The sequence below is a fragment of the Dermacentor variabilis genome, chromosome 1, assembly GCF_050947875.1.
Source record: "Dermacentor variabilis isolate Ectoservices chromosome 1, ASM5094787v1, whole genome shotgun sequence".
NCBI classification, from domain to species: domain Eukaryota; kingdom Metazoa; phylum Arthropoda; class Arachnida; order Ixodida; family Ixodidae; genus Dermacentor; species Dermacentor variabilis.
Genome location: NC_134568.1, coordinates 287625184 through 287648704, shown reverse-complemented (window position 1 = coordinate 287648704; position 23521 = coordinate 287625184). Strand labels below are relative to the sequence as shown.

Sequence of the window (23521 nt, the reverse complement as noted above, 5' to 3'; positions counted from 1 at the left end):
GCCACATGCAGTAAGCTACGTCACAATGGAGGCTTGCCGTTATGTCGATATCCACGCGTCTGAATTTGAAATCAGCTGACAGGGTGTCAAATTTGATTATGAATATCTCGGAACAAAAAACGTTCCAGGATAATCAAACAAAATGGAGCTGTCCTTAAAAATGATTTTCTTTACGTTTCAAATATAAATATATACCACAATCGTGATAGCAAAAAAAAAAAAAAAAAAAGGTTAATTGAGACGTTTTTGATAATGTGTTTGCTGACTATTTGTCGCAAGAATGTCTGCCAAAGCGCATAAACTGCCGGTGCAGGCAGAGTTTGCGTACATAGAAAAGCAGTTGTATTAAAATTACCGTTAGATTAGCTTTAAGTAACCTGTACTTATCTACGAGTTTTATGTCGCGATTTAATGTTTTATTACGTAGAACACATCTGCGCCCACTGCCATTATTTCGCGGGGATCAATACCATGCTATATACACTGGCTTGCTGTGGCCTACTCGGCGATACAGTTCTGAAGGACGCGATACACGGGATAGTAGGCTACGAAAGCTTCGTCAAAAAAAAAAAAAGGAAAACTCAGTGCCCTTTCACTCTGTGAAGAAGGTGACCAGCGAAGCTGTGTATCTGGGCCCCTTAATGGCGAACTGCACCTCCTTCGCGGGTCGGCCTGACATTGCTGTCACTTTCTTCGGTTTATCTGCCCACGTATGGGGAGTTTTTTGCTTACCACGCCAACGACACGAAAATTTCCTCGGACGGTAGAGGTACACAGCTTCGCTGTAAAAACACACTTGAGAAACAAATGGCAGAACCGAAGACTGTCAGTTGAAATTATCGCGTTCTCTCCAGAAAGAAATAAACACTGCAACGTTCCGATTTCCCTCTTGTTCAAGCAAAGAATAGATTCTTTTCCCTCGCAGTTTTCACCTTTCGGATCGTTAGCGTTACGGCAGTTTGTACTGACCTGTTTCTCGGGATACGAAGCACGAGATGATGAGGATGTACCAGGACAATTACACTCTAAGAAAAATCCCGGGGAAAACGGGAGCATCTGGGCAGTTAGTCCTAAAAAGGGCGCTTTCGTCCCTCAAGGGACTAAGTGGTGCATGAATGTGCGTGCCATGTGCAAATTTTGGAGAGTAAGTGTTTAGTCCCTGGTCGGAAAGAGAGCAACGGGAGGACGAACGACAGCAGTTACTCCCCATGAACTCCGCTGTTTTCGTCCGTGTCGTGGACTGATCTGGCGAAAACGGTATTTTCTATATTATAAGTCGTGAATAGTTCGAAGTTCGCGCACTGTCTATTGAATTTACATGCCAAGTAGCACTTTGCCTCTTCGTGAGAAAAATTGCGGGAAAATTAAAAGCTGGAATGTGAAGAGCCATGCCCTTCGTGCGCACACCATAAGTGAGCGATACGCATTAAACGAGCAAGTCATTGATAGACTGCTAGATTTTTTTTTTTTGGTCAATAGTACCATTCCTTCCGTTCCAAGGAGAGTACAAGCTTAAGTGAAGCGACGTGTAGCTCAAACGGGACACGCTAAGCGACTAGAAATTGGCCTTCCCTGTCGTCTTGGGTGTCCCCCGTTTAAGCTCGCTGCACGTATACATCGCGTAGTGCCTCAGTTTAAATCGCCCTAAGAGTAATCGAGCAGATTTCTTTTCGAAGTCGCTTATGATTGCCAGTACACTCAACGTTAGACTTTCCCCGCATAGCATACACAAAATGCCGAGTCGCGTTTACATTGCCGCACCTGTGTTCCCAAGCTTAACCTTGTCTCAATATCCTGTCCTGCTAACCGACTTGCCGTGGTGAAATGGTTAGAGTACCTGACTTGTGAGCGCGAGGACGGGAGTTCGGATCCTGCTTTCCGGCACCTTTTTTCAGCTCAGTAATTTTTTTATCGGGATATAAATGCCTGATTTCATTAATTCCACCTTTGCGGAGCATCGGAAAGAATCTCCGTTACTCCCTTGAAGAGCATCGGAAAAGGGCAACTGTTAGCCCTCGAAGGAGTAACAGCATGGGGAGTAACAGTTCATCCCCTCACACTTACCCCCTAAAGGGAGCCAACCAACCCTGATGCTGGATATATTATCAGTGAAGGCGGCCGGCCAAGGTCAAACAGCATTTATGAACGAAAATGTTATGTATTTGGCCCCAGATAACTATGCCCCGTTGGATAACGGACAAAAACTCAGCATGGATCTTGTTGCAGTATACCTGCCTCGTACTGGGCTGCATGCTTTTATCGAATGTTTCCGAAAAAATTGTTTTGCCTCTGCTCTGGCGGAAATTCCAAGGGATTAAAAAAAATTAGGCATACCAGCCGGCGAGGAAGGAATTTTCTGGCGACTTCTGAGAGCAATTATTACTACACATTCCTAGACATACATTTTATCACTGCTCCAAGGAAGGAAGGAAGGAAAAAGTAGAGAAGGAAAGGCAGGGAGGTTAACCAGTTTAGCGTAACCGGTTTGCTACCCTACACATGGGAGAGGGATGGGTGCGATGAAAGATGGGGAAGGGGGAGAGAGAGAGAGAGAGCACATAGTACAGCACACAAACATCGTCCGGTAGAGTCTATCAATCTGGCATTGTACGTGATAACACTGTCAGAGCCGCTTGTCCAATCCCGTCTCTTTCAAAAACTGAAGTAGTCCCTTCGTCGCCTTCACCTGCGATGTCTTCTGTCGGCGGCATGTGAAAATCGTGTCGAGGGACAATGGTCTAGTGTCAAGGTGCGCGAGAACGGATGCCAGGGACTGTCGCTGAACATTATATTCAGGACAGTCGCACAGAATGTGTTGCAGCGTCTCCTCGCAAAGACAGGCATTGCAGAGAGCGTTGTCGGCCATTCCAATGCGGAATGAGTAAGATTTCGTGAAAGCCACCCCTAACCATAAGCGATAAAGCAGAGTCGCCTCGCTTCGGCGGAGTCCAGTTGGCATATAGAGATGCATCAAAGAGGGCAGGTGGTATTGACGGTTGCTCTGGTTGGTCTGGCTGTTTGGTGTGCACCATGAAGAGAGCGTCATCTCCTGTGCAAGCACTCGAAGTCTGCTAGCTGCGTCGGATCGTGAAAGCGGTATGGCCTCTTCTTGTGCGTCTTCAAGAGCTGCCCGAGCTGCATTATCGGCGTCTTCGTTTCCAGTGACGCCGCAGTGACTTGGCAGCCACTGAAACGTCACGTGGTGTCCTTTCTCCTGTAATGTATGGAGTAGGCATCTAATATCGAATACGAGCTGTTCGAACGGCCCGCGACGCAGAGCTGATAGTACAGATTGTAGGGCTGCCTTTGAGTCGCTGAAGATGGACCATTGTCGAGGTGGCTCCCGACTGACGAAACGGAGTGCAGCGCGAAGAGCAGCTAGTTCAGCAGATGTCGATGTTGTCGGGTGGTCAGTCCTAAAGCTGATGGTAATAGCTTTTGCTGGGACAACCACAGCACCGGACGAACACTGGATGTTTGTGGAACCATCAGTATAAATGTGTTCACTGTCCGCGTACCTCTCGTGCAGAAGAAGCAGAGACAGTTGTTTGAGGACAGGCGACGACAGTTCAGACTTTTTTCCGATTCCTGGTACACTGAGATGTACTGTGGGGCTGATAAGACACCAAGGGGGTATCGATGGTTTAGATGCAGCGGTGAAGCCCGAGGGAAGTTTGTCGTTGTACTTGTTGATAGTTTTAGAGAATGATGATTCGTGCCTGTCTGAAGGTAGTGCTGCAAGGTGGTGATAGGGAGCACGTGCAAAATGTCTGATGTGCGTTCTCAGGGCTTCCACCGTAATGTGAGTTCGCATTGGATGGTCCCGAGCAATCGCAAGAGTCGCCTCTGTTGACGTACATCTGGGCAAACCAAGGCAGACTCTGAGTGCTTGAGCTTGTACTGCCTGCAGAACACGAATATTTGTCTTGCAGGTGTTGTTCAGTACAGGTAGACTGTATCTTAAAAAACCGAGAAAGAGAGCTCTGTAGAGTTTAAGCATTGCGTCTACTGACATCCCCCACGTCTTCCCTGTCAAGTATTTGAACAACTGGCAAGTAGCTGTCAGGCGCCGTTTCATGTAGGCCACGTGTGGGCTCCAACAGAGGTCTCGGTCAATAATGACGCCAAGGAATCTGTGGTTTCGGACATAGGAAATGGTCCGCCCATTGATTGAGATGATATAAGGCGTCATCGGTTTCCGAGTAAATGCGACTAGTGCGCATTTTTCAGGTGAAATACTGAGACCCTGTTTACACAAGTAGTTCGCTGTCAAAGTGGCCGCTCTTTGAAGTCGCGCACGTATCTGAGGACGTGTGACTGCCGAAGTCCAGACACAGATGTCGTCAGCGTATGTTGAAATCTTGATGGTAGTTGGCAAGCATTCAGCAAGTCCAACAAGAGCGAGGTTGAATAGCGTCGGGCTGAGAGCACCGCCTTGAGGAACGCCCCTGCTGGTATAGCGTCGCGTAGTTGGGCCATCGTCAGTTAACACATAGAATGATCTTGCAGACAGGTAACTTGCAATCCACAAAAAAACTCGACCACCTAGGCCAACCGTCGCAAGAGCGTCGAGAATGGCCTCATGTAATACGTTATCGTATGCCCCTTTCACATCTAAGAATAAAGCTGCAGATAAACGCTTACGGGACCTTTCGTGCTGGACATATGAAACGAGATCAACTACACTGTCGATGGAAGAGCGGTCACGTCGGAAACCAGCCATGGAAAGCGGATAAATCTTGTAAAATTCAAGGTACCATTCCAGGCGGCCAAGGATCATCCGTTCCATTATCTTTCCGACACAGCTGGCCAGTGCTATTGGGCGGTAAGAGGTGAGTTCTAATGGGGATTTGCCCTGCTTTAAGAGTGGCACCAGGCGGCTTACTTTCCATTCGTCAGGAACATTTCCCTCCTGCCATGAGGAGTTGTAAAGGCTCAACAATTCTATCCGAGCGGACTCTCCGAGATAGCACAAGGCCCGGTATGATATACCATCTGGACCCGGAGATGATGAGCGCCTGCAGAGAGCTAGTGCCGCTTCGAGCTCCTCCATTGTAAAAGGAAGGTCCATGCGGCAATCACGGGAATGGGGGACGTCAGCTCGGGCTGGAGGATCTGGACGAGCCGCTTGGTCTGCGATCCGCGCACAAAAGTCTTCTGCGACATCGATGTCTTGCCGCCCTTGGAAAAGCGCTAGCGCCTTGAATGGAAAACGCCGTTCCGGAAGGCAACGCAGACCTTGCACCGTTTTCCAAATGTGAGACAGTGGCTTGCGGGGGTCGAGTGTCTGGCAAAACGTTGCCCACCGTTCCGACGCTAATCTATCCATACGACGCTGAATCTTCTTTTGCATCCTCCTGGCTGCCCTAAGGTCATGGATTGATTTTGTACGTCGATATCGACGTTCCGCCCGGCGACGAAGCGCTCGAAGTCGCTCTAATTCTATGTCGAAGTCATTTCGCGTGGAAGAGATCGTCATCATGCGAGTGGCGTTTTGCATCGTCATTTTAATCGTTTGCTCTAACCCAGAGGGTAGGCCCTCGCGGCAGGCATCTTCCATCTCAGATTTGAAGTTGGCCCATTGAATCGTCCGAATGGTATTCCGTGAGCCTGATGTAGACGACATGCCTTTGATGTTCAGATAGGTGGGAATGTGGTCACTCCCATGTGTCTCAATGTCTGGAAACCACTTCACACATCTGGCGAGAGAGTTGGAGACGAAAGCAAGGTCGAGGCAGCTGCCGTATGTCACGCCTCGAAGAAAGGTGGGGCTACCATCGTTCAGGAGAGTAAGGCCATAGTTGTGGGCGATACTTGCTAATATTCGTCCTCTTGCATTTGTCCTTGTACTTCCCCATGCTGGATGGTGTGCATTGAAATCTCCTATGATGACCCATGGGGCGGGACAAACACTCAAGATATCCGCAAATCTTTTGGTATCGAAATTGCTGGAAGGCGATATATACACGCCTATGAGAGTAAACAAGAGTTTGTTCTTTTTAACTGTGATGCATAGATATTGATTGTCGTCGTGGGGCGCAATTGGTTGCAAAACATAGGTGAGTTCACGACGAACAAAAACGACGATTTTGCTGCATGCACCGTTTGTTGATGAGATGATAAACTCGTATCCTGACAGTCTTATTGGTTTCGACAAGTTGGGCTCACAAATGACGATGAGTGGAAACCCATTGGTGTAGACAAACTGACGAAAATCTGAAATTCGTGATTTTAGCCCTCTGGCGTTCCACTGGATGACGGACGCTGCTTTGACTTCTTTCCGGAAGGATGGGGTAGGAGTAGCCATCTGTCTAGTTGAGGGATGCAAGCACTGGGCTTACGGCGTCCAACACTTTAAGTGCGCTTCGAGCAGATGGTGTCCTCATGTCCACTAAAAGCGTTCGAATGGCCTCCATGAGAGAACGTAGCACCGAGATGACTTGACGGTCTGTTTTAGGTGAATCATCCATGGCCGGAGAAGGATCAGGTGGGGCCCCGACCTTCTGAGGTTCTGTCGCAAGGGAGCGGCTCGGTAGCGTAGGCCATTCCTCTAAAGATAGAGTCTTTTCTGTTTCCTTCGTGGAAGTGGTGGGCCCTTTCGCGGCGCGGCTAACTGGCACCGCAGAGGAGTGGGTACTGTCACTTCGCGCATGCGTCTTCTTCGAAGACGTACGATGGTGCCGACGCCGACGCCGACGCCGGACTACTTTGGCTGCCTCCCTGTGGGCCGAATTGTCTCTGGCCATTTGCTTGAGAACCGCGCGTTCCCTCTTGATGCGGGGACAGTCTTTCGACGAGGCCGCGTGAGGGCCGCTACAGTTAGCACACTTCAGGACCGTGGCACCGCAGGTCTGTTCTGCATGAGGTTCAGCGCAACGGGGACACAGTAGCGAGTTGGGACACACGCCCTTGACGTGTCCTAGCCTGAAACACTGATGGCATTGAAGCGGCTTCTGGATGAATGGTCGGACCGGATGTCGAAAATGTCCGACTTTAACGTGGGATGGGATACAATCCCCCTTGAATATTACTTTTACGCAGCGCGTATTCCCAAGGCGGCGCACTTGCGTAATGATCGTGCCTTCGTATGCCGGCTTGATGAGGCTAGGTAAGTCATCATTAGGAATGGCTATGTCGATGTCGTAAATCACACCGGCTATGGATGTGTCGTCGATCGGGATAAAGGGGCGCATTTTGATTCCGCCTAGCTCCGTGATCGCTTGAAGTTTTCCAAGCGCGCTCGCGTTGTACACGTCTATGGCGAGTATATTCTTGCGTGGATTTATTCTTATATCTTTAATTTGATCCGGCACCGCACGTTCCAGAAAAATGGATAGGGCTTGCCTGTTCAGCAATCGTAGGTTGCTTGATGGCTCTTCCGGCATATAAATGATGACGTGTGGCCAGCGCGCAGGCCTTGACCTCATAGTCGTTGTGCTCGCAGGAGTTGACGGCGCTGTGTTGACGATTTTTCTTCTCGCCCTCTTACTCCGGACGGGTATGAAGCCGTCGTCGGATGAGTCGTCCGACATGGAGTACAGCTCGGTGTCTTCGGTGTCGCTGGGGGAGCCAACTCGCTTCCTTGCGGTTGACGGCAGTGATGACGTCTGGCCAGGCGGGCCTCTAGCATGCTCCGCGTCCATGGCTGCAAGACGGGGAGGCGAGGCACCTCGAAAGCCGAAGATTTTACCAAAAATTCACAGAGCACAGAAACAAGTGTTCTGCCAAGAAGACACTTCGTCGTCTTCCTCCATCACTGCTCCAAAAAGTGTTCATCGGTTATGGGATTCACTGGCTAGCTTGGCTACGAGAGACGCCGTAGTGGAGGGTTCTAGATTAAAAGTGTGACCATCTTTAACGCGCCTCTAGAATACGCGAGAGTCTTACGATCCCTTCACATAGGAATGTTGCAATCGCCACTGGGAACCGAACCCGGAACCTCGCGTATAGCAACAGAACGCCAGAGCCGTACCGTGGCGGGCGTAAGAAATGCGTTCCTGGGGAAGCTACTCATATATGTGAATACATCGTCAACGTTGTTGTAGTAAAACATACGTGTGTTTTTTTCTTTCGTTTTCTTTTATTCACGGAAAAGAGTGAACATAGAACTTTAATGACAACAGAAAACTTAAACCCACCTATTATAAGTTGGGTTTGTGACTCCGCGGACGAGTGTGACTAGCCTATAGGGAGGGTAAGGAAAACTAAAAGAAAGAAAGAAAGAAAAGAAAGAAAGAAAGAAAGCCCAATTGATATGACTTTTGCAGACTGGTCAACTTCCATTTAAGTTTGCACGGCGTACATATAAATTTGCTAGTGCCTGGTGCGAAGTCTGACAGATAAAGAGAACGAAAAATGTCACGAATCGGAAACAGAACGGGGGAGGAACTTGGCTGGGAATATCTTTATTTGAAGAAGAGGCCACCATAAGGCGAGCAGTAGATATGATCACAAGGCCAGACGGAGAGCATCTAGAAGCACGAGTAATACGAGATAACCGAAGAAACGCTGCGGCTAGCGCAGGATACGTTCGACAAAAGGCCTGCGTAATCGTTACAACCCTGTTCTCTACATGCAACACTTGCAAGAAGTCAGTGGCCATGGTACCACAGCTACTGCCGGAAATCTTTATCTGATCAACAAAGGGAACCACGGACAGCTTTCACAGAGCGTTCGGCAAATGCGCACCTGTCCCACTCTCTGACAGCATGCCATACGAATATTCCTGGGCGTTAGTAAGTAGGCGGGTCTGCCCGATGTACGACGTTCCATAAGTCCGGGGAGATTCGCATTCCCATACTACCCGCGTAATCTGCAATAAGCCATATGTGCTTGTCACCGCGGCCTCGTTCGTGCTGCCTGTCCGCAATATGTGTTCAAAGCTGAGCAAACTTGCGTGAAAGTCACCTCGTTTGCGTTAGCATCACGTCAGTGTGGCTGAAAGGCGGTGAACTGTTTGTACTTGGAACGGCTCCAGCGGTAGAGGAGAGACTCAGCTATTTTGCGTGGCTGTCACTTTCTCGCCGCTCGCGACATGACATTGTGCGCATGTACGGGGCTCATCTAAATGTTATAGTTTTGCTATCCAACTCGTCAAATAAATAATTAGTAGCGAGCCGAGCACTATACCGATTTGTCTTTCTTTCTCACAACCACTCGCCCCCCCCCCTTTCTTTTTAACCTCTTCTAAGTTTTAGAAACTACAAACCAAGAGGCAACGAAGAGTGCACGAAAGAAAAGAAAAAAGAATGCGATAAAACGCACATTAGCCGTCGTTTCTTCCTTTGCGGTCCTGCGCTGGCTTTCTGTGCTGAATCATGGATACGCAACTCGGCTGGCAAGCCAGTTTATTCAACAGTGAACTGAATTGCCCAACGGTATAAGTCTCTCTAGCTGGTAATGCTTCTTTTTCATTTTTTATGTCGCATCTTGTAGTTCGTGGGATCTTGTGGCCCATAGGCAAAGCACATGTGCGTTGACCTTGGCGCAAAAGTGCGAAGTGACGTCAGTCGCAGCTCCTCCTTTGAAAATTAAGGCATCCAATATACGAGGGCGCGGGTTCACGACACCATTTGACTCGCGGTCGACTTGAGTCAATCGTGATAAACGAGTGCTGCGGCCACCGCAGACAACCGGCAGCGGCTGCCAGTCACAGACCGGTCGCGAGCGATTGGCGCGCATAAACGGCCGGCGTGAAGTGAAAGTGAAGGGAGGCGTCGACGTGCGGGGGGGAAGGGCACAATGCCGAAACGCGAGATTCGAGGTCTCCTTAGCCGACGCGAAATTGATTGCGCACACACTGACTCGCCTCTAAGCGAGCGTGGCGAGGGGAAACGTTGAATCAGCAAATGAAAGGCCGCAAAACCACCCAAAGGGGATGAACAAAAAAAGAAAGAAACAAGAGCGAAAGAACAAGGAGCATACAAGGAGAATCTGGGAGGAAGAGAGCATCGCTTGGGGCTCGTTCGTAACGCCGCCACCGGGAAAAGCAGACGGCGTCACCGCGGCTTCACAGCGCGTTGCGTAGCTGCCGGAGGAGCGGCAGTGCGCGACGTTCCCTTTCGACGGCCGCCGCACTCATCCGACCGGTCTCTCCGCGCGTACGCTGCCTGCGGCCGACAGATTCGGGAGTCCCCCCCATCCTTCTCCGTCGTTGCCGGCACTGTGACCTGGCGCTGGCGGCTAGCGCAGACCCACTTTTGCGCTGATTCCGAGTCGTCATCTCCACCCGCTGCACAGGTGAGCTCGTGGCCCCCCCGGCCGCGCAACGCACCATGACAGCTCCCGCGCGCGTGGGTGCTTTTCTTTTTTCTTTTTTTTTTTACTGCACATTTCTTCGCCAAGTTTATGTTTGGTGTCTCACTGTTTTCTCGCACGTGGTTTTCTTCCTGAGGACTCTGCGGTCAATCGTGTCGGAGGAGACCCGGTTGCGCCGCAGTGACACTGAAAGCTGCATGCGAATGTCAAAAGGCAAAGGTGCATACCATTCTTGTTTTCTCTCCTTCTACGAACACGATGTTATCTTTCGGGATCGATTAGTGAAGAAATCTGCACAGCAAGTACTACTTCCATTCTAGCCACTTCGACGTACGGCATGCCAGGTTCAGTTTCGATATTTGTACGGCGAGGAACGTTCCCACTTGAATTCATTGTTTTCTGAACATAGTATGTCTATGCAAGAGAAAAAAAAATTTAGAAAATAGAGCTTGACCGAGTGTTCCATCCCGCACTGATTCCAGCGACCATTTAGCTGCATTTACGGGCCTACGGCAGTGATGCGCGTGTTTATAGCGGGGCAGTATCAGTCATGAGTATAATTACAACACACTATTTACTCCGTAGAATGACTGGCAGTATGTGAGCTCAACAAGTGTGCAAATCAGCTTGGAGTCTCATAATTCAGGGCCTGTATTCACAAAAATATTTAACACTAGAATTGTTCGCAAGAGCAAGTTCCAGGGAATTCTGATGCTGGACATATGAGCGAAGCCGGCCAGCCAATGGCAGAGCGCACTTTCTGAATTCGGTCCCAGTACTGCATGTCACGGAGAAAGAGACACATCCGTTTGACAAAGCGGCTGCCTATGAGTTTCTCCTCAAATTTCAAGTTTCTCTATGTAAAAATTTAAGTTCATTATTACTGCAAACCTACTTCGTGCCGTAAAAGTAATGTACTGCCACCCTTTGAATCATGTGTCTTAACGACCTCCATCGACTTTTCCCCGACATGAGCACATTGGAAGCAACACTAAGTGCATAAGTTATTTTGGTCACTGACGTGGTTATCAAACGCTTATTGATAGCTCATTGAGTGTGAGATAGAAGCGTCCTCAGCGCTCAATAGAATTCATGCGCGTACCACGGGCGTGTTTGACGGTATGCGCCGATGAGTTGCACATCCCGCGTCGTCACCTGCATTAACTCAGTGATTTAGCAACAGCGAGCGGCTTAGCCGTCATATAGGACGACGTTTCACTTTATCCACTGGGTCTATTTGGGAGTGATATGGTGTGTACTGAAAGCGATGTATGGTTTTCTGCGGCATTCGAAAACAAGATTGCGCTCAGTTGACAAGAGTTATTCACTTTATATTAATTTAGGGGGTTTACGTGCCAAAACCACTTTCTGACTATGAGGCACGCCGTAGTGGGGGACTCCGAAAATTTCGACCACCTGGGGCTCTTTAACGTGCACCTAAATCTAAGTACACGGGTGTTCTCGCATTTCGCCCCCATCGAAATGCGGCCGCCGTGGCCGGTATTCGATCCCGCGACCTCGTACTCAGCAGCCTATAAGAACATGGCCACTGAGCAATCACGGCGGGTGTTATTCACTTTGAAACATTGAATAGCTGGACAACACCATAGGCACAACGAAGTATGTTGTCTTGGATCGCTCTTCATAAAAAAAAGGAAAAAAAGAAAAACAAGACGCAGAGCGGAGGACCAAATTTTCTGCCTTGTCCGGTGGTAGCGAGGTCGGCCAATATTTCCTGCACCCTCTTCGCGTACTCATATTGGCCACTAGCGCTTTAGTGCTATTGTAGTACTATCAAGCATGACACGGCAAGAGAGAAACTCCGGAGTCCCGGTCCTGGCCTGCACTTTCTGCTACAGCTGCAACTGAGCTCATCATGCGTAACAGCAAGTAAGCTATATATATTATTGCTCATATGAGAGACTATAGCGTGGCATTTCCAAACTTCATTTGTTGACTGATTGACCAATGCTTCGTTTTTCTTTTCTTTCGTGCTTCCTGCCGTTAACATTGCACATTTCAGTTTAACTGACAATCTTGCGCTAGTGTAAATTGTCACTGTGACTTCCACACTAATTGACGTCATTTGTTACTGCCGGCAAGCCGTGGTAATTTCGAGACAAGCTTTCGGGCTCGAGTCAGGCGTTCTTCCGTGACCTGCACGAGCCTGAACGGCCGTTAACTGTCGCAACTCCGTCTCGCGTCCTAGTCTCCACCTTATGGTAGTTTTTACCCTTGGCGATCCTCGTTTTTCTCTTTCCTCCCTTGCTTAACGACAAGAGAAGAGCGCTTTTCTTTCTTTTTTTCGCTGTACTCGTCCCATTCCATCCGCACATTTATTATTGCCCTCGAGGCTGACACGCCTCAGTTGATGCCTCGTCGCGGGTGAGGCACGCACGATGCGCATGTCGTGGTGCAATGCGGAAGGTTGGACTGCCAAGGACAGCGCGAAGAGACAGCGGCTCCGAGCAGGCATTTCTGTGGCGCGTCTATGCGAACCTTTCATATGAACATCCATGCGTCTTAGTTGAAGCATGGCCGGTCGCTGTATGCTTGACAGTGTGTCGGGAAGAGATGAGGGATGAACATCGAGGATGCTGCTTCTTACTAATAGTTGCGTATACGGTTCTCTTCTGTCTGGTGTACGCACATCGCATCATTATTTTTTTTTACATTCTTTTATTTTTATTTTTCGTTCCTATTCAACTGTAGTATTTTCGCTCTGAAGTACCGTCCTGGCTTTTTTTCGCCCACTTCTTTTTTCTTTAATCTTTAATTGTATTGTAGCCCGCAGTATCTATTTTAGAGTGAGCACTATTACTGCGACAGTGGTTAAGTGCTTGAAACTATAGTTTGCTTTGTCCGTCCTTCCGTCTGTGCTTTTCAGCTACGCTGAGCACGACCGCTGTCGTCATCGACGTTAGCTGTCGTCGTTAGGCCGTGTCCTCATCGCCAGCTTCACGGTCGCCATGGGCAGTAAAAAAAGCAAAAAAAAAAAACTATTCATCGCTGTTAATATGGTCATACTCGCGCGGCAGACAACCAAGTCCCAGCAAACCGGCTTACATACAACGGCATTTCTCCTCAAAAGTGGTGTCAATGGGCGCGTCCTTGCTCCACGTAATCAGACAACAAATCACGACATCATACCAGCATAATTTATAGTACGTACTCTCTATAGTACTCTCTAAAGTACGCAAACCTGCCACTATAACAGTGTATGGTATTCAACACTTCCATAATGGAGGCGAAACACCTAAATTGTTGCAACACACATCAGGTGCTACGTACGAACAGGGAATCCCGCGCGAAGGATAGCGCCTGGGCAGGAAAGAGCAGGTCTCTTTCTTCTGCAGCGCTTCTGCGCTCCCCTTTGCAAAAATCATGGCAAACCAACTAGCTCAACAGCTTACTATCCTAAGAAAAACTATGCCTACCACTACCACAGGGATTCGAACTCACGTCGCTGCAGAGGTGTGAACTGAGGAGCCGGACGCGCTAACCATTATGCTAACGCGCAACAATAGCGCTTGGTAATTTGTGCGAAGGCTTGCGCTGCACAGAGGCTGAGTGCAGTGACATCTGTGCATGTGTTTCGGTCACTGATGAGGAAAATTAGTCCAATAAAAGGACAACGCACACAGGAATACAAGACAAACACTTGTGTGCGTTGTCTTTTTGTCGCGCTAATTTTCCTTCAACAATGCAAGGCCAACTATCGCAACAATTAATTCTTCTGGATGGATTTCGGAGTTCACAAGTTCACTCTATATATAGCAGACTAGGATGGCGTTGTGGGCATCGTATGGGAGTTGTTGTGGTGGTGTATTTGTGTGTAATTATTCGTCGTCATGGCTGTGAGAACATTGCCGGCGGCACAAACGAGGCGTACATGGCAATGATGAGGATTAGCCTCAAACATGGCACATATGTGCTTTAATTGAAGGATGCGCCAAGGGTCAGGCGGTTCGTGTAAAACGGCATCGAAAGTACCGACGGCCGTCACAATGACGAAACACAGAAGAGACAAAAAATAAATACGATGCACGGTATTGTCTGAATCATTTACTCGAAAAAAAAAAAAAAGGATAGCTTTGGCGAAAACTGATATCACAGGACTTTCGCCATACAGATGTGACTACAAGGTTCTAGAAAACTAATGTACATTCGAACTCAATGGAACGAGCGCTCAAGTCAATATATGTATTTGCGATATTATATCATAACATGCGATACAGCATACATCACTACATTCAATGCATGTACCGAAACCAAGTTGTGTGCATTGCAAAAAAAAAAAAAAGAGAAGTCACGGTATGATTTATCCTAACAGGATTTTTCTTTCTGTAATAGCACAAAAGATAGTATCTGTTTATATATTATTCCAAATCCTATTTTTTACTACATTCAGTTAACACATGTAGGGTCTTCGGGTGCCGCAGGAGTACGGACCACCGGGGGTACGAACTTAGCGAGCCACAGGGCCGCGTCAGCCGTCAGCTTCTAGCGCTGCTGCGCGCGAGCTCAGGCCACAAGGAGCTACCGAGCGACGCACGCAAAAACACAGTATTGCCATGAGTCAACGGAAACCATTTATTGCATGCGGCAGCGCCCGACACCCGGGGCGGCGGGCAACCAAAAGGGTCCCGCACCTAGGGCGAAAAATAGTCAAGAGCGTATTTTTTATTTTACCACTATCCTTGTATGTTCTTTTTATTTAATTTTGTATAGTGCGCATGAAAGCGTCTTAGTTATCAGAACGAAATGTTAATACTACTTTCTGGGCTGAGGTAGCAATTAGCTACTGCATGAAAGGCTCAGTTATCTTTGGTGCATTAGCCCCTACCAGCTTCCTTGCCAGACTGGTAGAGGGGTATTTAAGAAGAGGAGGATGTGGGGATTTGCGCATTTGTCGTGCCAATGCGTGGGCGCATTCACCCGTTCTGCCATCCCTACGCCTCACTCGCTCCTCACTCCGAACGGGTTGCGAGAGGTGGCGCTCCACTCGCGATGGTTCGTGGTGAGGCTGGGGCTAAGACTTAGCCCCGGCCTCACCACGAACCATCGCTAGTGGAGCCTTTAGTTACAGTGCCAGGTGTAGTTACACGGTGCCTTTGCCCGTGCGGGGAGCGCGTACCTTGTGTTGATCCTCTCCGGACGCTAAGCCGAAGAACGGGCGCTATAGGCCTCGCGCGAGGTCGTATACCACGCCGAGCCGCACTTATCAGAGGCCCGAGACGAAGGAGATTGCCCGAGCTCTCGCGAGTTGGCCCATTGGTTATCGCGAAAGCAAGGGCCCTATAACGTAAAACTGTTCCAATATGTTTTTATTCCAATCTCCTGACGTCAAATTTGCGTAACCGCCAACGCAAGCACCGGGCGGTCACCCGCAGGGTTGTCTGAACAGACCAATCAAACGCTCTCCTCGTTCATAGGAGGTCACTTCTGTTTGCTTGAAAAACCAATAACATGGCCTACACTGAGCGGCTTGTCTTATCTAATTCGCTGACAAGAGGCGAGGAGCACGCTCAAGGGGAGATGGTATCGATGGGGACGAGCCACTGCACTGAAAGTCGATGACCGGATGGAGAAGGTGGTGGCGGCGTCTGCGATTGGTCCGCTTTCCCTTACTTAGCTTACAGTGGCTGGTCGAAAATCGCGGTGTCATGCAACGGAAGTTTAAGAATGACGCTGAAACGGATCCTCAGCAAAGAAGAATTGGCAGAATGAGGTCGTAAACGTGCTGAAAGTGCTCTAAACGTTACACAGCCACGCAAGGAGCTTTATTATACGCAAATAAACCCATGCTCTCCGGCAGGTACGAGTAGCCAGCGCCTGAGCGATCGGCGGCAGCCATCTTTTATTCTTTTCGGAACGGGGCAACCCGCGGCTATTCAGCAGAAAAGTCAGTTTTGTTCGGCATGTTAATGCATCTTTAATGCGTACACGTCACTTTGACGCGGTGAGTGTTTGCGGTTTTGCGACGTCGCGTGACAGGTAGGTGAAGTGGGTGCAGCCCGAAAACTTTTGACCAATAGCCGCGGGGGCTAATGGCGAAAAGGCGACGAATCAGAAATAACTATTTTTTCTTTTTTCCGTCAAATCATGCACAATCAGTCTGTACACGTCATATCAGATGGGGAGCTATCGCAGTTTTGGGGTGGTCCAAAAAAGTTTTTGACCAGTCGCGGAGGGCTGTTCAAAAGGGGCACGTCGCTGCTCTCGCAGCGACGTGCCCCTGACTATTTTTCGCCCTAGACGCGTGACCCCTTTGGTTCCCCGCCGCCTCGGTACCGGGCGGTTGTGCTGTGTTGGGTGCCGTCGGATGCATTAAAGGTTTTCCGTCCAACTCAGGACAATACTATCTTCTTGCGCGCGTTGCTCGGTAGCCCTTTGTGGCTGACGGCCGACGCGGCCTTATGGATCGCTAAGCTCGTACCCGCGGTGGTCTGTACTCCTGTGAGACCCGAAGACCCCACACACATTAACCACACACTCCCCTCCCGCGCTATAACCGGCGGCTTCTCGGCCATTCCCCCGTAGTGGGGGACCGCAATTATTTGAGGAAGAAGCAAGCATAAAAAACACGATGACGGTCTCCACTGTGAGAGGATGCTGCTGTCGAAATAAATGAGCTCAGAGCCGGAGGAATCGCTGAAGACTGTAGTTTTTTTTATGCTTTTACTTTTCTTTCTTTCAGGACAGCCACAACAAAGGGGTTCAAACTTAATCTCGCGCATAGCCCTCGGCAGGAAATTTGCAAGCTTACATTATTTGGCAACGCCTTGGAAGAACGAAACGAACTAGGGGAAAGCCTTACCTCACACAGCCAGCCTTGGAAGCTAACTCTCTATGAAGCCATTCCTTTCTCTTTTTCCCTCGGAAAGTCGGTCCAGCACGTGACTGAGTGTCAGCCTATCGGCCGAGAATGTTTGGTTCCCGGCAGCTTTTTAATAGACGCGCACCTCTTCGGCTGCTCTACCTGCAAAGCACAGACAGACCTCCTGAAGCACTGAAGCCTATGGTGTTGTGACGTGACATATGAATGCGTTGGGCCGCCTCGTTTGGCTTCGATAGGCATAACCAGATCGTGGTTTTTGGCACTTAAAACCCCTGACTTTCATTAATATTTTGGCTTTAATCGTGTTGCGGCGGTGCTTCCTGCTAGTTCTTTCTGCACTCGAATTGTAAACGCATACTCGGCACGGTTCCACAGCAGGGACTTTGAACGCAAGGCTTGTTCAGATGCGCCGCTACGCGTTGTAGCGAGCAATGAACGAAGTGCCGAAGTCCCGGATTATCCATGTAGAGGTGGTGGCAGTGTCATTCGCGGCGCCATCGCGCAATTAATGTCAGTGCTGGCGGTGCTTCGCGTGTGTTCGACCGCCAAGAGCGAGCCTATACTCCGGCTCGCCTTGGCGTTTTACTGCACGAATCTTTTAGGATGAAATGGTGAGATCTAATTTATACTGGGTGAAGCACAGCCCCGTTACAACTTGACAGCGCGTGTCGGATACACGCCCTGTTAAGCTGCCTGTGAACCACTTCAATCTCGCTGCGATTGATTTTGCCATCACTCATATCTGAGAACTTTAAGAGTCGGTGAAAACGAGTCATTCGAACGGCTCTCGTCATGTTATCTCCCGTATTTATTCTCGTCATATTTTTATTCACAATAACAGAAAAGGTTATTGGAAACTGCCTTTGTGAGCCAATGTGACTTGCACACGCTACACCGACTTTCAACGCCGCTAAGGGTACATACGATAAGAGGCTTTGTCTACAGACATGTCCTATACATTCCGCCTATCGTTCATCTAACCATTAAATACATTGGTAAACACATGCGATCTAGCAAGGCGAAATACTCCTGTAATTCATAAGTTCTTGCACTCATCGCACATTTTCAAATAGTAATTCTGGAATTATATATCTTGTTCGAGATACAAAATTTAGTACTCGGCTAAATATTTCGTCGGTTTGCTAGGTTTAGTTAAGGATCTATGAGCCATTACGAGCAATGCGTAAGGCCTACTCGACATTACCAACAAAATTGCCGACACCTAAATGTCATCCATCAGCTTAGGCAGAACATGTTAGTGCACTGACTTAAAGCGAGGGAGTTTTTGTTCGCTTAGTCCGAGCCACAATTTCCATTACTATAGGGTCATTTGTCGGCGCATAAATACGGTTATACGACAACGTTCGCCACTGCAGTCAGCCTGGAAGCAACACTTCTGTGCCGGCTTTGGCTCGGCGGGGCATTCACGAACTCCTATTAATTCCGCATTGGAATGGCCGACAGCCCTACTTTTAACACCTGCGGCTGCGAGGAGACGATTGAGCACCTCCTTTGTGACTGTCCCTGTTACAAAGTGCCAAGAAAAGGGCTCGTGACCGTGCTCGAAAAACTGGACAATCGCACCCTTTACAGAGGAAAAAGCTCTAGGACACTGGTCCAGACGGGCTTCGGCACTCAAGGCCTGAAGGGCTTTGCTGAAGTTTTTAAAGACATGCGAATTGTGCGACTGCCTTTGAATGTTGTAGTGCGTAGTATCGCGTTACTGTGTGAATATTCTTGTTTCCATTTTTCCCCTCTTCTTTCTCCTTTTATACCCCTTTCCCTAGCAAAGGGTAGCCAGCCGGTACTTACACTGGCTAATCTCCCTGTCTTTCCTCCCCTTTGTCTCCTTCCTTCCTCCTTCCAGGATTCGTAAGTGTTAAATTAGGAAAGTTACATGGCCGGCGCAGGCTATAGTAGTTCCGTAAGTGTGCATCACAGAACAATAACTAACTCACCCAGAAAGCTGTTTTTTTTTTTTAAGAGCAAACAGAGTGAATTCAAAGCATGCTCTCCGTGATAGCGTTAGTTGAACGCATCTCACGACTCACTTTGCCAACAGCTGTGCCACTGGGTGGAGATGGCATATTGCGGTCGTATGCCTGTTAAAGCGTCAGTCGCAAACAAAGTATACCGCGCGCTTCGGCAATGCGGCAGTCCTCTCCGCAGCATAGCGCATGCGTCGGCAATGCGCCGCACAGCGCGTGCCGAATCATCGCCCTGCGTAAAATTAAAGGGCAAAAGAACGAGCCTCCATGACGCAAATTGCCTCCCGTGCGCAGTACATGCATCTTCGTTGGAGATGTCAAGACGAAGCGTGCAGTGGGGCTCGTCCTCAATGAAACGTTATAATGAATAAGTGATGCTCCTGTTCCTTGCGTCCAAGTAGGCATTCTTTTCGCGCAACAGAGTAAAGAAGAAAGGCTCGATACAACGGCTAATGCAATGGCGTTGCTCCTACGCAAGGAAAGTCATATACAGCTTCTGGGAGCTTCCTCGTTACTCAGGAAGCTCGACTTGCTTGTATATTGAGTGAATGTTTGGTGCGGGCCTCCTGCGAGCAGCGGGAGAGCAGGACGAAGCCGGTTGGGCCTTTTCGGGGCCTTGTAAAAACACTGACGTCCACTCCACACACTTCACGGGGAAGACACGCTGTGACACTTCGCGCGTAACCATTTCTGATATATTCTTTTTTTTTTTTTGCCTTCGTGTTTTATTCATGCAGGGAACAAACCACCGGGCTTGACGGCCATAGTTCTTGTGTCCGTCTCTCGTAGGCTGGCGTAAGAACGTTTCACGAAGTTTTCTGCGACGTTGTGCAGCAGAGCACTTTTGCAATATGGCTTGGCTTGACGCAACAAAGATGAATAATACCGCTTGTAGGAAACGACGCCACGGCGACCGACGTAGCATGTCGTCGCCCCTGCATTTATTCGGCAAGGCAACAGGGCGAGCGCAGTGGCGGCTGCGGTGTCTACCACAGCCAGTGTCGTGTGATGGCGTTCTCCGTGACTCGGGTGCCACGATGGTAACAGTGATTACGATGGCATGTGATTGGCAATGAAGATGATGCTGCACATTGCTACACCCCCTCCCCCCCCCCCCCCCATACACACATGCACAGAAATGAAGAAAAACATTCTGAGGCTTAACGCACCAAAACTACTATGTGGTTATGAGGCACGCCGTGAGGGCGGACTCAGGATTAATTTTGACCCGCTGGGGCTCTTTGACGTGCGCCCAATGCACGGTGCACGAGCGTCTTTTTTTTTTTTTCGCATTTCGCCCCCCTTCGAAATGTGGCCGCTACAGCCGGGAGTCGTACTGGCTACCTCGATCGGGCTCAGCAGCGCATGCTATAGCCGCTATGCCACCACGGTGGGTCAGAAATGAAATCGAAATGAGAACGGTGAGGCGCACATGCATATTCCCCGAGAAAAATACCGCATATTAAGAGTGTGAATGAAGGTGCTCTTTAGTGGCGCAAGGGCGCGGTATGGCCAAAGAGAGCCCATTAATAGTGTGTGTTGTTGAAAAAGAGCACCGGTTTTTGTCGCATGAACTCTTGCGCCATTGCTGTGGGAGCCGCGTGATGGCCGAGGATCGAGATGTCGAGAGATCTTGGGGAGAAGTTGTGTTGCAAGGCACGCGGCACGTGGCAATGTCGTTAAACGTCTGCAGGGAGGAGCCGTGTCACTGTTGGCACAGAAGGGCAAGCAGACAGCGGAAGTGGAGCTCGCCCGCCTGCGCACAGGGCTGGTCGAAGCAGACACGACGGCTTTTTTGTCCTTTGGGGAAGGCACTACAGTGTGGCTCGTTCGGTTAATGTTGACGATGTGTCAACAGTCGCGCCCTGGGCGTTCGCGCAGGCAGCTACGTTGGCGGCTTAAACGAAGGACCGTGCATTGCAGACTGCCTTGGCGAGTGCTGGTGCTAGAGACACATTCGCCGCAGGACTCTAGGGAGCGTGGGTTGACGGGCGTACCAGGCAGACTGCCGCGTATACAGTAGGGTGAGTAATCGCTGGGTACTTCGTCGCGTGGCCACTCGGCTAAGCCCTGATGGTGAAGAAGCTTCATTAGTGCCAAAACCAGGCGGAAGAAGTGGGGTCATACGCCACGAGGCCATAAAGGTCGTAAAGCAGGGCTGTGGTACGATGCACCGTTGTTTGCCGTTTCTCAGATCCTTCTGTGCTACTCGTCTAAGTCGGCACTGTGCAAGAACGAAAGAAAAGCTTCGTAATGGTGGTTGCAATATCTGGATAAGACTGTGGCATTCAAGAAAGGCCTGGAACACGGTTGTCCTAACTGTGCGTAGATTGATTATAGAGATGTTCCGAGAATATGCAACACACTGATGTAGATACAGAGTTATCTTTCCTCTGTCTGCTTCGCCCTGTCTGTTTTTCGCACGTAAAGCTTACGTTTAGATTTTGCCGTATATAGCTTAGCTTCCATAGCGCCTCCTGTAACATAATTTCTGTAATTTCTGTAATTTTTTAATAATTTCTGTAACAAGCAATAGCATCGAACGCCTTTTCGGATGGCACAAAACTGAAATGTCGTTCATATTTGGAAGCTCACCTTGCTTATACGTGGATGTGTGCATTGCTGTACGATAAGCACCCGTTCGGCCAAACCACACCTCCCATAAAGCCACTCGTGAGCGAAGCTAGACCGCAGCAGCGTGTCTGTTTTACTTCTCGTTATGTACACGAATCTCTGCACGAAAATGGCGTGGGCATGTCAAAACAGCCTGGGCATCATCAGTACCTTTAACGGTGTTTACGAACGACGCAAGAACGTGGCGCGACCTTTCCTGTCTAAACTGTTCCTGATGCGAGCGGCGATGTTCGTTGTTTACTTTTCCCTCTCGTTCAGCCGGAAAGCGCTCGGAGTCAATTGCTTCGCCAGAAAAATATAAGCCACTGAGAAGAGAGCCTGGACGTGTCCTTGACTTTCTGACGTGCCACCACTATTGACAGTTGCGATAGAGATAGAGCTGCGGTCAGGCGTGAAGCGCACGCCACGGCGAAAAGAAGCTAGGTAAACGTTTCGGTTTCGAAGCAGTGCGCCTCTTCAGAATGCAGTCCAGGCGGATTTCCAAGGTTGCAAAAACCAGCAGCCATGGCTTGATTCGTGGGGCGCAGTGAGGTTCTCTCTTCATTAATCAGTGAACGATGAAGGCGACAGTTTCATTTTAGTCTTACAAAGCAACACGGCGACGATCGCCGAGCATGCGCTTCGCAGCTACAGCCCAGAGAAGATGGCGGACGCGGTCAGTGTTGCCAGATCACTAAGGATTTTTAATATGCCCTATAGCCTCACACCAAACTTGCGGGAATGAATATGATCTAGAAATGCGCATTTATCCTGCGTTAGGGAAACGGAGGGCTGACTTACGCATACCTGCGCGTGCTTAGGAATATGAAGTGGTTCAACTATCTGACTCGTAGGTTGATCCTTGTGTTTCATCACGATAGCGGTGCAAGCAAAGTCCAGCGCGTCACCACATGTGCGACAATGGCTAGACAAATGGGAGCTGTGTGTGCCTTCTGATGAATTGTGTTGTTCTTTCGGGTGAACGATGATACAATGCCCAGTCCGGCCAATCTAGACCCCACTACCAGAAAGTGGAACTTTGTACACAACGTCATGTACTTAACTTATACAACTTACACGTATAAAACTTATCTACACAACATACACAACTTGTACACAAGTGGAACCGTGTATATACAACTTTTTGCAATTGGAAACCTCACATGTGAAACACAAGCCACGGCCTCTTTCTTTAAGCACCTTGAGAACGTTAACCATCGCCGTGGTGCAGTTCGACCCTTCCACAAAAAGCAAATGGTTGTCGACGTAGCTGAACACACGCGAAAGCAAGCCTGTTAGGCCTGACTCAAAAGGAAAGGTTGCTCAGCACTGGTGCCACCCTGGAGCCAGTATGATGCCTGAATATTGAACGTACAGACTAATTACATATTAATCCACAGAGTTGGTAATTATGGAGCCTGATACTGCCTGCATAATGACACTCCTGGGAAATCTAGCAGCGCTAACATGAGCAGTCAAACGGCAATAAGGGAAAATCGGGCCACTTATCGATGCCTTGGCTAGAGAATCTTCAATTTCATTTATAATTAGTCCTTTATGGCCAGGCACCCACATCAAACGCACGCTTCTCAAGTACCCAGGTAGCAATGAATGAAACGTCCTCATTACGCGAGAATCACAAGAAGCAGTAAGGGATGAGCACAATGATAACGAATCAGTGATTATCATGGCTGACGTAATTGATGGTCCTAATTTGCGTAATGCCAGCGGGTGCAATCACTCCTGAAACGGACCGCGTTATTGTCTTCAGTTACCGTTTCCTTAACGTATGTCATCAATTGTCGCGAAGAAGAATATTGAA

At 49.0% G+C, this 23521-nt stretch overlaps 1 protein-coding gene across 4 annotated transcripts in view; it reads left to right on the top strand.

Moving 5' to 3' along the window:
- The window catches only part of LOC142566775 (monocarboxylate transporter 5-like), a 117213-nt gene that overhangs the window by 37147 nt on the left and 56545 nt on the right, over positions 1–23521 (top strand). The window contains exon 1 of one of the 4 annotated variants that reach the window (XM_075677674.1): positions 9947–10239. The exons of the other annotated variants lie outside the window; for them this stretch is intronic. The gene's annotated coding sequence lies outside the window, so the exon portion shown is untranslated. Of the gene's footprint in view, positions 1–9946; positions 10240–23521 lie in introns of those variants that run through there. 4 annotated transcript variants of the gene reach the window in all.